The sequence below is a fragment of the Dermacentor silvarum genome, chromosome 1 (assembly GCF_013339745.2).
Source record: "Dermacentor silvarum isolate Dsil-2018 chromosome 1, BIME_Dsil_1.4, whole genome shotgun sequence".
NCBI lineage: Eukaryota > Metazoa > Arthropoda > Arachnida > Ixodida > Ixodidae > Dermacentor > Dermacentor silvarum.
In genome coordinates this window covers 344,316,403-344,330,180 of record NC_051154.1, presented here as the reverse complement: position 1 = coordinate 344,330,180, position 13,778 = coordinate 344,316,403, and the positions used below count along the sequence as shown (strand labels likewise).

At 46.7% G+C, this 13,778-nt stretch overlaps 1 long non-coding RNA gene across 2 annotated transcripts; it reads left to right on the top strand.

Moving 5' to 3' along the window:
* The first annotated feature begins 7,815 nt into the window (after positions 1 to 7,815).
* LOC125942337 (uncharacterized) lies at positions 7,816 to 13,414 on the top strand. 2 transcript variants are annotated; one of them, XR_007465016.1, is made up of 3 exons: positions 7,816 to 8,409; positions 9,391 to 10,728; positions 11,495 to 13,414. It is a non-coding gene; the product is annotated as an uncharacterized LOC125942337 (long non-coding RNA). The 2 variants fall into 2 exon arrangements; XR_007465017.1 differs by lacking the exon at positions 7,816 to 8,409 and adding an exon at positions 8,765 to 8,978.
* Positions 13,415 to 13,778: the final 364 nt, after the last annotated feature.

Genomic DNA, 13,778 nt, shown 5'->3' with positions numbered 1-13,778 from the left:
TTTTTTCTATTTCACAATTTATTAGTTCGCTCTTGGTGACCCCTACCAACCAGCGATTCTGGCGCAGGACTTGTCAAGACTGTGCAAGCCAACTATTGTTGCGGAATTCCGCTGCCAAGGAGGTTTTAAGGGCGTTGCTCACTTTAGCGCGGCGGTTTCATGCGAATTTTTATTTCCCTGCGTGTTTGTTCAAAGTAGCATGTTCTACACTGCAAATCTTGCTTGGCCTAGCGCAAGGCACTCATTGGCGAAATGTGCGATCGCAGGCTTGTTATCGTGCAAGTTCACGCTGCGGCATTCGACGCGTTGTGTCTCGTCGTGACGATAAATGCAGAACGCTCCGCGAAGAAATGTGTCCGACGTGCAGGAAAATTAGCAAGTCGAATGTTCTCTACATGATAATGTGGGACGGGCAATGTAGTCTCGTCCTATGACTGTTGGATATGAATGAATGGTGTCGTGAAGGATGCTGCGAAAAGGTTTCGAATATATTGCTATACACTACGACTGTGTGCCGAATTTTCTTCAATTTAAACATGCTTTGTTTGGTCAATTATATCAATTGCATAATTGCAGACAAATAAAAGTGGAGTTGCTTTTGAATAAAATCTGTGGTACTGGTGTATTTCTATCCTATTCGCTCACTTTCCTAAAGAAGCTACTGGAGCAATTGCCGTCAGTAACAGCCTAATTATGTTCACATTAAGACACACCACTCCAATGGATTAATGACATGCTAGCGCTTCAGCTGAGGCGAGTCGCAAGCTCGCCTCAGCCTCAAAAGAAAGAATGGCTGGCGTAGCGGTCAAAACACCGGACGCTTAAGAAATCGAAACATTCGCGCCAAGCAGCATAAGATCTTACTGCCATTTCCAGTTTGACGTCATTTATTTTTTGCTTGCTGTTAGCTGTCCCCCCGATACGTAGATACAGATACGACAGTATGAGGGGATGAATGTACAGGCTGTCGTTGGCGGCATTGTAGTGCATAAAAGATCCCATATCGCGAGGTAACAACCGTGAAAATAACCTATAAATCAAGTTCGAATCAAGAATAACCAGCCTTCACTATATGAAATAAATATCCCGTGCAACTCACTATTATTAAGATCGAGAAAAACGAATAGACTTCCATGAGCGTCCGCAGGCGGCATCATGTTATATATGGCTAGTACCACTGACACCAGCCACTCGAAGCTGGTGACAAGGAGCCCTTTGGAGCATCTTGTTAATTACACAACAAGCTACAAGCCGGTCTTCTTTTCTTAAACAAAATTACGGAGGTACACATGAGATGACATGCTTAGACGCGTCCAGTCGGTACTTCCGTTATGCTTACGCAATACTTCCCTACGCGAATCGACTGACATTAGCCTGCAGTCCTGAAGTTAAGCGTTAGCTACGTATAAACTGCGAGTCCACAATCTGACTTACCATTACAGGGTCGGTAGTATTGGAAGCGAAGACATTAAAGCAGGTGTCCATGAGGCTCTCAAGGTCACACTCCTGGACGAGTTCCACGGACTGCGGCTTGTTGGGCGAGCCCATGTTTGCAGTCGGCTGGTTGCAGAAGCGTTGGAAAATAACACAGCACCACCCCCATTGCAGCATTGATATACTTATAAGGGCTGTCACGTGATGCTTCGGATTACGTATACTGCATGGGAGCACCCCGTGTCCCCAGATGGCGTTCTGTCATTTGCTGATAGTGAATAAAATTAAACCAGCTTACCGGACACGATGCAACACACGTGTATATGACCGAATATTATTTGGCGTCGAATTCACCAAATACTTCAAACAGATCTTTCACTACTCAGAGTGACGTCACAATTTCGGCAACGGATGGGTAAACAATCAAAAAGCAGTACTGTTGGCCGGTGTTTTATCTGCAAACGCGAGTAAAAGCTTCATGGAAAGAGGGACCGTTTGCCGAGTGACATCACTGCACAGCGCAATAGCACTCCGTAGACCATGCGTTCTCAGGTTTACGGTTCTTCGTTTCCTCTGGAAGAGCTCCTGGTCCCCGATTCAGAGAGAACTGAAGAACCGCATCCCCTGGGGGCACCGTGGCGTACGTTGGGCTACAGGTGAGCTTCTAGAAGGCGTCTATGACACAGATTATCAACACTACTACAAAACAGCTATATTTGTGATGTGCGTATTTCGCTTTTGGCTTCAATAAAATAACTCGGAAGGCACTGTACTCCGTTTATTTCTGCGCTTTCTAAATGGTGTATAGGCTGTAAGCCATGAAGATAATGCGGCTCATGCACAGTTATGACCTATATGAATCTATAGATCCCACGTTAGTGCTCCACAAGTGCATACGTAAACAATAATATGGCACCGAAAGTCACAGAACCTAATATATGCAGTTTCTTATGTAGATAAATGGCATATAGAACCCACGTTAGTGCTCTACAAGTGAATGCGTAAACAAAAAGTCGCAGCTTCGCCCGAAAGGCCAGGTATAAATTGCGATAGCAAATTAGTAGAGAGCTATACGGAGTAATGATAGTAGTCTTACTGGCTGTGTAAACTTGGACACATTCGCTTTCTAACTCAATTAACAAACATGGTGTCAGCGCGTCACAAGCAAACATGAATAGATCCTACTCGACGATCGCAGACAACCGCTGTGAAAACGTTGGCGTGAGCAAGCGTAGCAGCAGCAGGGAGCGAATGTTGGTGCGGTCTATCGCTTCAACGGAAACTGAGCGGTGAACGCACAGCGTATACAAAGCTATGAGCCGTCTGCAGATCACTTTCAAGATACGGTGCGGGCGACCGCCGCAGCCGGGCAAAGTACAAGTATGCAATTGCGGGTAGAGCGCCACCCCCCCTCCCTCCCGCGCTGCCTTCCCCGCTTTCCTCCTTTCGCGTGCGAGACTGAGTCGCCAGTTCCCCTTGTGCCGTTGGTGCCGCAGCACAACGTCGCCCCCCCCTTCCTCCCTCCCTCCCATCCCCCCACGGCGTTTCGCGCGACGGTCGCGTTTGCTCTCCGCCGTGCGTTCGCTCTCCGTGAAAGCGCGCGTTCCTCACGCGCTTTCACTCACACATACCGCATACGGCCCGCGGCGACGATTTTATCGCCCATGGGCTTTATACGAAACCTCACGGCGACGACGACGACGACGTCATAAATCCTCTTGAAGTGTCCATATAATTCCTATCGCAGTAATAATATGGCACCGAAAGTCACAGAAACTACCAGATGCTATTTCCTATATAAATAAATGACATGTCGAGTTCGCGCCAACAACGGAAACCTAACGTATCTGAAAAAAAGAAAACAAGAAGTCCTATAGCAAGCCCGTAAACTTTGCGTTGTTAGCAGATGCTGTATTGTTGTGCATCGTGTTTGGCACCACACTGGATTTAGCTTTTCCACACTACACCTAATGAAGTTCACACCACACGTATGAATCTTAAGAATAATAGTCCTAGTATAGACAGCACGTGCTCTTATTACATCAAGGAAATCATTGAGAACATATGTGAGGCATTACTGAGGTTTAGCTTGTCCGTTAATCGGCTAAACGCGGGCGGACCGGGCGTTTGGGCGTTGTGGCGGAGCCATAAACGTGAGCTGCCAGTATGCGGCTGCCACCTGGTGGCGCAGAGCTCAAACAGACAAAAACAGCTAATGTTGCAGTAATCAAGTGCATTCTTCTTCGCTGCTGGTGTAAATTTTCGGCAGTGGCGTAATCGTGTTGCTGCCGAAAATTTACACCAGCTGCGAAGTTGAATACACTTGGTTATTGCAATATTAGCTGTTTGAGCTGTGCGCCACCAGGTGGCAGCACCATAGAGGCCGCTCACGTTTACGGTTCCGCCCGAATGCCCCAACGCCCGTGTTTACCCGATTACCGGACAAGCTAAACCTCTTTATTCAGTCATGTTGGCAATTTAGTTCTCAAAACGGCCGTTGTTTCTATAGTCACTTGAAAAAGCTAAACTAATTCCTTTGTTCCCCAAAACCAGGCATCACTTTACTACCAAACTGCAGATCTATATATATATATATATATATATATATATATATATATATATTATAAAGGAGGTTTATTTGACCAAAGGCCGATGACGGGTCAAGCGTTCCACCGAGCACAATCTTTAAGCTCGAGCTTCTGCGTCACGCGATGGTGTTGGCAATCCTGCTGCCTAAGTCCAGGCGTTCTTCTTCATTACAATTGCCCCATCGGGAAAAAGGAGCCATCCTGGCGACTTAGTCTGAAGACGAGGCCACAGAATCATGATACGGCTTGAGCCGCTGGACGTGGACGATTTCGCGGTTGCGACGGCGCATGTCAGAGATCAGGTAGTTGACGGGAAAAGTTTGCTGCAAAATGCGGTGTAGTCCATCGTATTTAGGAAGAAGTTTTGAAACAAGTCCTGGTGTGCGGTTCGGTACGGACAGCCCAACGAGGTCTCCCGGTTGAAAAGTTGGGGTCGAGTTGCGGGCATCGTGTTTTGACTTTTGGCGACTCTGATCGTCCGAAGTGAAGCGGCGGGCCAACTGACGACATTCTTCAGCTTGTCTTGCGACATCCAAGATTGGCCGGTATTCTTATGCGTCTGGGTGGTAGGGCAGAATGGTATCAATTGTATGGCAAGGATGACGGCCATAAAGAAGATAGAAGGGGGAGAAACTGGTAGTGGCTTGCGTAGCAGTATTGTAGACGTAAGTGACGAATGGAAGAACTAGGTCCCAATTGGAGTGGTTGGATGCGATGTACAGGGTCGTCCACTCTTAGTACGAACACGGCGCCGCGTGGCCGCGCTCCGCGGAGCGCCAGCGCACATCGCGCGGCCGCGCATCGAAGCTAAGCGGCGCAAGCGCACAGGGGCTTGGAGGCGGGGCTTCGTGTCGTCTGCTAAAGCGCGCGAACGAGCCGTGTTTGTGCCGCCTGTTGTCTGCTAAAGCAAAGCGCGCTCGCGCACTTTAGCAGACGACACGAAGCACCGCCTCCAAGCCCCTGTGCGCCTGCGCCGCTTAGCTTCGATGCGCGGCCGCGTCATGTGTGCTGGCGCTCCGCGGAGCGCGGCCACGCGGCGCCGTGTTCGTACTAAGAGTGGACGACCCTGTACATGGCGAGCATGTCACCAAGGGTGCGATTAAAGCGTTCCGTGGTACCATTGGTTTGGGGATGATAGGCGGTGCATGTGCGATGAACAATAGCGCAATCAGCAAGCAATTTCTCGACAACTTCAGACAGGAAGGCGCGGCCTCGATCGCTTAGGAGTTCACGAGGACTTCCATGACGAAGCACAAAACAGCGCAGTATAAAAGTGGCGATTTCCTGCGCAGTAGCAGCTGGGAGGGCAGCAGTTTCTGCATAGCGTGTCAAGTGGTCAACGGCAACTATAATCCACCGGTTGCCTCACGTAGTCAAGGGAAGAGGCCCGTAGAGATCGACACCAACGCGATCAAAAGGTTCAGAAGGACATGGCAGGGGTTGCAGTTCACCGGCTGAGAGGTGCGGCGCAGACTTGCGTTGCTGACATTCACGGCAAGAACGGACGAAGTTTCGAACGAAGGTGTACATATCCCGCCAGTAGTAGCGGTGCCGAAGTCGTTCGTACGTCTTGAAAACGCCTGCATGACCACACTAGGGGTCTGAGTGGAAAGAGGAACAGATCTCTGATCTCAAGGCTCTCGGGATGACTAGCAGCCACGTACGTCCCTCAGGGGCATAGTTGCGCCGGTACAGGAGCTGATCACGGATCGCAAAATGCGGAACCTGTCGCCGAAGTGCTCTAGAAGCCGGAGCTGTTGAAGTACCCGAAAGAAGGTCTAAAAGTGATGCAGTTCAGGGGTCATTGTGTTGTTCGGCAGCAATAGTGTCGAAGTCAAGAGATGACAACGTGCGCTCACAGGGGGACTCACGAGTGACCTCTGGCGAAACCGGTGAGCGGGAAACAGCGTCAGCGTCGGAATGCTTCCGCCCGGAACGATACACTACGCGTATGTCATACTCCTGGATTCGCAGAGCCCAGCGAGCGAGGCGGCCAGATGGGTCTTTTAAATTCGAAAGCCAACACAGCGCATGGTGGTCGGTCACTACGTCAAAAGAGCGGCCATATAAATAAGGGCGAAACTTGCCAAGTGCCCAGATGATAGCCAAGTACTCCTTTTCCTTGACGCTGTAATTGCCCTCCGCTTTGGTGAGCGTGCGGCTCGCATAAGCCACGACGTATTCTGCGTAGCCAGGATGACGCTGTGCAAGCACAGCACCAAGGCCTACACCACTTGCGTCGGTATGAACTTCAGTAGGGGCTTGAGGGTCAAAATGGCGAAGAATAGGTGGCGTCGTGAAAAGACGGCGCAAGGTGGAGAGCGCATGGTCGCAGGCAGGGGACCACGATGAGAGGTCTTTGGCACCACGAAGCAGTTGCGTGAGGGGTGGTAGGATAGATGCGAAGTTTTGAACGAAGCGCCGCAAATAAGAGCACAAGCCGATGAAACTGCGAAGTTCTTTCATTGTAGTGGGCTTAGGAAACGTAGAGACGGCCCGTAATTTCTCGGGATCTGGAAGAATGCCATCCTTAGACACAACGTGGCCGAGGATCGTCAACTTGCGTGCGGCAAAGCGACATTTCTTCAGATTAAGCTGCAGACCGGCGTTGGTCAAGGAACTGAGTACGTGCTGAAGGCGGCGCAGGTGTGTTGCGAAATCAGGGCCGAACACTACGATGTCGTCAAGGTAACATAGGCAGATCTTCCATTTAAGGCCGCGCAAAACATTATCCATCATCCTTTTAAATGTAGCAGGAGCGTTGCAAAGTCCGAAAGGCATGGTGGTGAACTGATATAGGCCATCTGGCGTAACGAAGGCAGTTTTGCGCAATCGGCCTCCGCCATCGGGACCTGCCAGTAGCCTGACCGCAAGTCCAATGAGGAGAACAACTCGGCGCCTTGTAAGCAGTCCAGAGCATCATCAATGCGTGGCAGTGGGTAAACATCTTTCAGCGTGATCATGTTTAAGCGCCTAAAATCTACACAAAAGCGTATGGAACTGTCCTTCTTTGTGACAAGTACCACGGGAGAAGCCCACGGGCTCTGTGAAGGTTGAATCACACCTCGACGGAGCATGTCGTCGACCTGGTCTGCAATGACGCGGCGTTCCGTAGCGGATACACGATACGGACGTTGGCGCAGCGGTGAGTGGGAGCCGGTGTCGATGTGGTGCTCGACTGTTGATGTGCGGCCCAATAATTCTTGGGCGAAGTCGAAAGAACTTCGGAAATGCTGCAGAAGGGCAAGAATCTGGGATCGCTGCGAAGGTGTGAGAGCCTCGTCGATGAATGGGGTGAAGACATCCGTAGATGTTGTGTCAGTAGGAGAAAGGGCGCTCAGGTCAAGGACAGCCGTAGAGGACGCCTCGTCGGGAACGGAGACAATCTGCATAGAATCGACGGTCTCGACGTGGCCAAGGAATTCGTGACGAAGCAATGTGAGCGGGGATGAAAGTGGGTTATAAACGGGTATTGTGCTGAAACCGGCGGCGAGGTCAAGAGTAGCAAAAGGCAGAGGAAGGGCTTTTCTGGCAACGAAGAGATCGGACAGCGTGAAGAAGACCGTTCCGGAGCACATAGCACCACATGAGAGCGGTACGAGTGCTGATGAGCCTGGCGGTATACTGGTGTCTTCCTTGACTACATGTTTAGCGGGAGAATGAGGATCTAGGAAGGCGAGGTCACTAAGTTGGAAGAATTCAACCTCAGCGCGAGCGCAATCGATGACAGCGTTGTGGCGAGACGGAAAATCCCATCCTAGAATTATATGCGCACATACTCGGCGTGGCAAACGCGCGCCGAGGTTAGTGAAGGAATTCGAGTGTGTGAAGCAGTTGAGTCTCGCCGCCTAATTAGCAGACAGGCGCCAAGGCTGTTGCGAACGAAGGCGTCGGTTAACCGGCATTGCGCCGAACAACCCGGGAGGACCACCTCAAGGACGACTGGTTGCGTTTCGGTGTGGTTTCAGGAAAACGAGGGAACCTTTCGCCCTGCAAACGTGTGAAGGCAACCAAGCCGCCCTTCCGACGACGATTCGTTGCGTTTGACGACGTCTTCTGGGAAACAATGATGCCTTTCGCCCCCGCAAAATGTGCACGCGATTAAGCGAGCGTACAGGGTCCGAAGCGACTGTCCCTACGGGAAAAAAATGCGTCCCGTCTTGTGCCCAAGGATGGACTGGCGAGCCGGAGACTCCGAACATATTTAGGGCCGTGCCGGCCCGTAGCGCAGTCGACACTGTTGTTCGAGATCTGCTCAAAGTCTTCGGCCTCTTAGCAGACCGGCGAGAACTCCCGTCAGCAGTAGGCGCACCTGCGTGATGAAGTGTTTTGTGCCAGGATGCCCTAATCGAACAGAAAATCGGCGCGATGGCCTGTCCTTCCATAGGTAAGCACAATGAACGTTTATTTTATTTATGAAAATGGAACAGCAATATTCGCGATCGTTAGTGACTACGTGCTCGTGTGAATTATAACTGACGAAATAGTGGTGCAATACTATTCAAGCCATTTTTTTTCAACTTTGTCATAATTCCCATTAAGTGTTAAACATTTATTTCTCTTTAAAGTACTTTTATCAGCTAGCGCACACTCCTAAAAAGGTACGATGTGAAACTATTTATTGTCGAAGAATTACATTTCCTGCTATAAAAATTATTATTGACTGAATTTTGTATGTATTTCTTGTGGCTGAAAACAATCAAATTGCAGTAAAACTATTTAATTGAAGAAACCATGAACGATTAGTCTTCACATAACATACCAAATTTTGCAATAGTTGCCAAGAACAATAATTTTGTAGAGAATATTCTGCTCGTAGTAACTCGGCTTGTACGTGAGTGCAAAGTTCAAACATCATGTTGCAAAGTTCAATCACTCCCCATGTTGAGGCTAAATATCATTTTCTTTTTTTTTTTTCAGAAGATATGATGTTGGTTGACATATTTTAAACAACAGGTAAATAACAGTTGAGATGAAATAACACAGTTTTACTTTAAATTACAGGAGTGAACATCATTTTCATTCATTTATTAGTAGTACCCTGAAGGCCTGGAGGCATGACAGAGGGGGCATTACATTACATTATGTATGTGTTACAGCTATATCTTTGATATTTTTGTATGAAACATGCACTGCAAAGTTACTACAGCTCCATTTCCCCTGAGATTCAATTAGCTGTATGTGTATTTTACAAGCACACTTAGATCAAAGATAGTTTTCTACACAAGGGGATGCGGTGTGTAGGGAAAGCATGCACAGATCATGCGAGGTCTTTTGCATGACTCTGCAAAGGTTGTGTAAATGCATTCCACAGCAAATGTTATTGTTGGACCTTAAAAATATCTGGTGGGTTATTCTTTAACTGCAGACGCTTGCAAAGGACGATGCCACAGCAATGAGTCAACCTTAAAGTGAAGCAGCTACATCCACGGGAACATAACAGCATCAAGTTGAGCCAGTAAGTTGGTGCACAGCTGTATGCAGCCATAATGCATGTTTCCAGTTTGATCATACCTTTTTCATGACTGTGGTAGATGTCCCCCACCATTCCTGAAGTGAAATATGCTTTTCTTATATTCAGGCAGGTCTCTCTCAAGCCACAATGGATATGGACATCTCTGATTGCTTGTCTGATTGATGTGCTAGCAGAGGGTACTGCTACATCTGCTAGCGCGTCCTTGACTGATTCAGACATAGCTGATGAGCCTTCCGAAATCCAACATGTCCTGGCATGTTTGATTGTCGTAATGATCACAGAGCTTGCTTAAGACATTTTCTCACATGTGTGCCTTGGTTGATTCATGTTCTGATCTGCTTTGCAAAAATCTGGTGTTTCCCTTTAATATATATTTTGGATTTCACCTTTAAAGTAATTATTTAAGTTTCAAAAATGCATATGAGACTGTCATACAGCTTTTTGTAAGATGTTTTCGACAGATTTAAAAGATCTATTAGTAATGCTCAGAATGAAGAGAAAGATAGAACTGTTCAACCTATCATTGGCTACATTACAGCCCTTTTTTGACACAGGTGACAAGCATACTGCGTTCAAATTTCATTGTTAACACTGGCAAAAGCAAGTGCTAATGAATGAAAGCCATATATGCTACATCATAATCTCATTTTAGTCAATCTAGGATAAGTACAAGATAAGGAAAATAAAACAAACTGCAGCAAAGCAGTGTTATGTAAGATGAAAAAACACTTTTTTTCAGTAAAGTTGGAATAAGGAAAACACACTCCTTCTCTGAATTATACTTCAGCCATGTCCTCTCATTACACACATAATTAACACCCTTGCTAGGCTCCAACATTTACAACAGTAATAAAATTTATAACATGCCAACTGTGCTGGTAAGCTTTATCAACATTTTTTGGGACAGTAGATAAAAAATACAGTATATAGCCACAGCCACTGATCTCCCTAACAATGTCCTGCTTGCTGGTCATTATTGTGCTTAAATTTTAAATGAAGCCAATGGTGTCGCTATTAGTCCCAGGTTTTAGCTTCAACTGTGCATCTGGTGTTTCGTTTGCACGGTCAGCAATTTCAAGTTATGTTGCAGTAAGCAGTCCCTCCTCATTGCACTTGGTGTATTTTGTCCAGTCTCCCAGTCCAAGGCCCTCCAGGACGCTCAAGGGTGAAGCTTCTGCAGCACTGCCTACACACAACCCAGCGACACCTCGAACAGCAAGGCATACTATGGTGAGGATAATACTCGACCACTACAATTTTTACATACTTGTTTCCTTAGGTAGCTAGAAGTGAAGTGGCATATATTTTCGTGGCAACTGTTTAATAGCTCAAGCATAATAAATGTCACTCAGTGAACTGCACGGGGACACTAACATTTATGATCATGGCAACCATCTTATTGAAAGCTGAAAAATTCATATTCGTTCGCAGCGGTATGACTTTTCTCAGGGTTTGCATTAAACACCAATTATCGGCCAATAATCCTTTTTCAATTTTTCTTTTCCATTCAAATGACACAATAACTAGAAGACCAACAGGTTTTTCACAATTTTCTATGCTCTTTATATGTTCGATCGGTCACAATGAGCCGTGATATATGAGCTCAGTATATTTTGCCCACTCAAACTAAAAGGCTTCTTTAAAACATCTCTCATTGAACTATGCTACATTGGCCTCTTCTGTGTTAGTTGTTTTGTACTTCTACCTTTCCTGCCTGGGCCCAGATGGGCCTGCAGTATTTAGCAAATAAATAAACAAACAAAATTAAGTGGCACTAGCAAGCTCGTGTGGATGGCAGTTTTATGCCCCCACAGTTTTTAAGTTCACAAAAGTGTAAACGGAAACCGTCGTGAGCAATGTAATGACCTAAAATTAAGCATTATATTCTTCATAGCTTGCACAAGAGTGTATGCCACAACAATTAATTTGTTCTGCGTACGTGCTTTGTGTCATGTTGGTCGCTCATGCACCTGTTACAGCGCGTGATATTTTGCAGCCACAGCCAGCAGAAGACGCACCTGAAAAGGCCTTTCTGAGGCATGAAGTATGGCGTTACACAATTACAAACTGCGACCAAGAAGAAGATGAAGACTCTACGGCAATCCCATCAACAGCTTTTTCAAAAGGTTGCTCATCTCGAAAATGTCATAGAAGATTTATCTGACAATCGCATTCTAGGAAATGAGGATGTCGCCATATTGCAGAGTCTTGGTGGGGCAAAAAAAGACTTGCTCATGCGTCAACTGCCACATAAGTCTGGTGCCAGCAATGTCACCCGCTTACTCGCCAGAGCTCAGGCCATTTGCACTGACTTTGCATTTTTATTCCCCTAGAGCATACAGATATGTACGAGCTGTTTTCAACACATGCCTCCCGCATCCAAAGACACTGTGTAAATGATATCAATCCATTGATAGGGCTGCTGACTTTTCAAAAGAGGCAATGACTGCATTGGCTATCAAGGTAAAGCACGGCTCTCCACATTATGCAATCTGGTTGTGGATGAGATGGCCATTCAGAGAAGTAGTGTGGGATGGGAAAAGCTTCCATGGATATGTTGACATGGGCATTGATGTCAATGATGACAGCTTTCCAGTTGCCTAAGATGCATTTGTTTTAATGCTTGTTGCAATCAATGGCAGATGGAAGCTGCCGATTGGCTACTTTCTAGTGCATGGCCTTGGTGGTGAGCAGAGGCGCAATTTGGTGCTGCAAGCTGCTAGCTTCACTCACGAAAAAGGTGCACACATTGTGAGTTTGACCTGCGATGGCGCTGCAGCGAATTTGTCATTGCTGCACAGCCTTGGCTGCAAGATGGACCTGACTGAGCTGGATGCTTCTTTTCCACATCCAGTGACAAAAAAAGCTTTTCTTTGCCATGTTGGATCCCTGTCACATGTTGAAGCTACTGCGGCACACCCTGTTTGATAAAAAGGCTATTGTGATACGAACAAACAGTTCATATTGTTGAAACACATTGATGAGCTGCATGAAATCCAGTACACAGAGGGCCTACATTTGGCAAACAAACTTAGACAAGCACATATTACCTGGAAAAGCCAGCCCATGAAAGTCTCATTGTTGGCTCAAACGTTTAGTCAATCGGTAGCAGATGCTCTTAGTGACTGCAGAGCTCAAAAAAATTCAAAATTTTCAAATTCCTTGCCAACAGAAGAGTTTATCAGACATGTCAACAATGCATTTGACATTTTAAATTCAAGACATCCAAGGCAAGAAGAATAGAAAGGACCGCTGTGTCCTGAAAATGTGGCTCCTGTCACTGCGTATGTCAAAGAACTTATGGCCTACTTTTGCTCGCTTAGGGAGTCTGCAGCTGGTAAACTAATGACAGGGACCAACCAAAAGACAGGCTTCATTCGCTTTGTGGTGTGCTTAGACAACCGTCTATACAACCACTTGGTTACAGAAAATGGCCTATTGGCATATCTTCCGACTTCCAAGCTCAGTCAGGACCACCTTGAGTTACTTTTTGCTGCAATAAAATCATTTGGGGGCTGCAATGACAACCCAACAGCAAAGCAGTTTGCAGCAGCATTGAAGCGTCTGATAGTTCGTAATGAGGTCAAGGACATTGATGGCGGAAATTGCTTTCTATTGGAACACATCGAAATTCTCTTTGTACGCTCCTCTGAAAAAACCATACTCCATCGATGTAATTAACCTCACTGCCCCTCAGAGAAGCCCTGCAGCCAGTGAACCACTCACAGAAGCAATTTTACAGGATCATGGTTACTCTGCTGACCCAGGCAGGGTGTCTGAGCTTGGGTGCCTGCGGCTCGCAGTACTGGAAGAATTGCTACACAAGTTTTCTCGTGGGTGAATTATGTTCATGATGGCCCACACAATTAATTCCTTTATCCATCAACTTCAGCTGTCCCACCAGGTTTTATGTTAAGGCATTATTTGTTTTTTGAGTGACTTTGTAAAGTGCATATATTGTTCAAGAGCGTTGTATGCAGATGTCAAACTTTTATAGAGGGAAAATGTGATACCTTATTGTAAATTCTGCAAGTACATGTTTGTTGTCTTGCTGAATGCTGTAGCTTGAATCGCCTGCATGCAAATTATGCTTAAACAATTGTTCTGTTCAGCCCAAGCTAAACAGTGTGGACAATGACGGTAGGTTAGCTGGCCTACCTTTCACTAGAGCAAACTGTGTGATGACATGGACATGCTGTGAATGCTCTCAATGGATTATGTGTGAGCTAGGTATACGCTTGAGGATGACAATGTTTTTTTAATGTTTATCCTGTATGTCT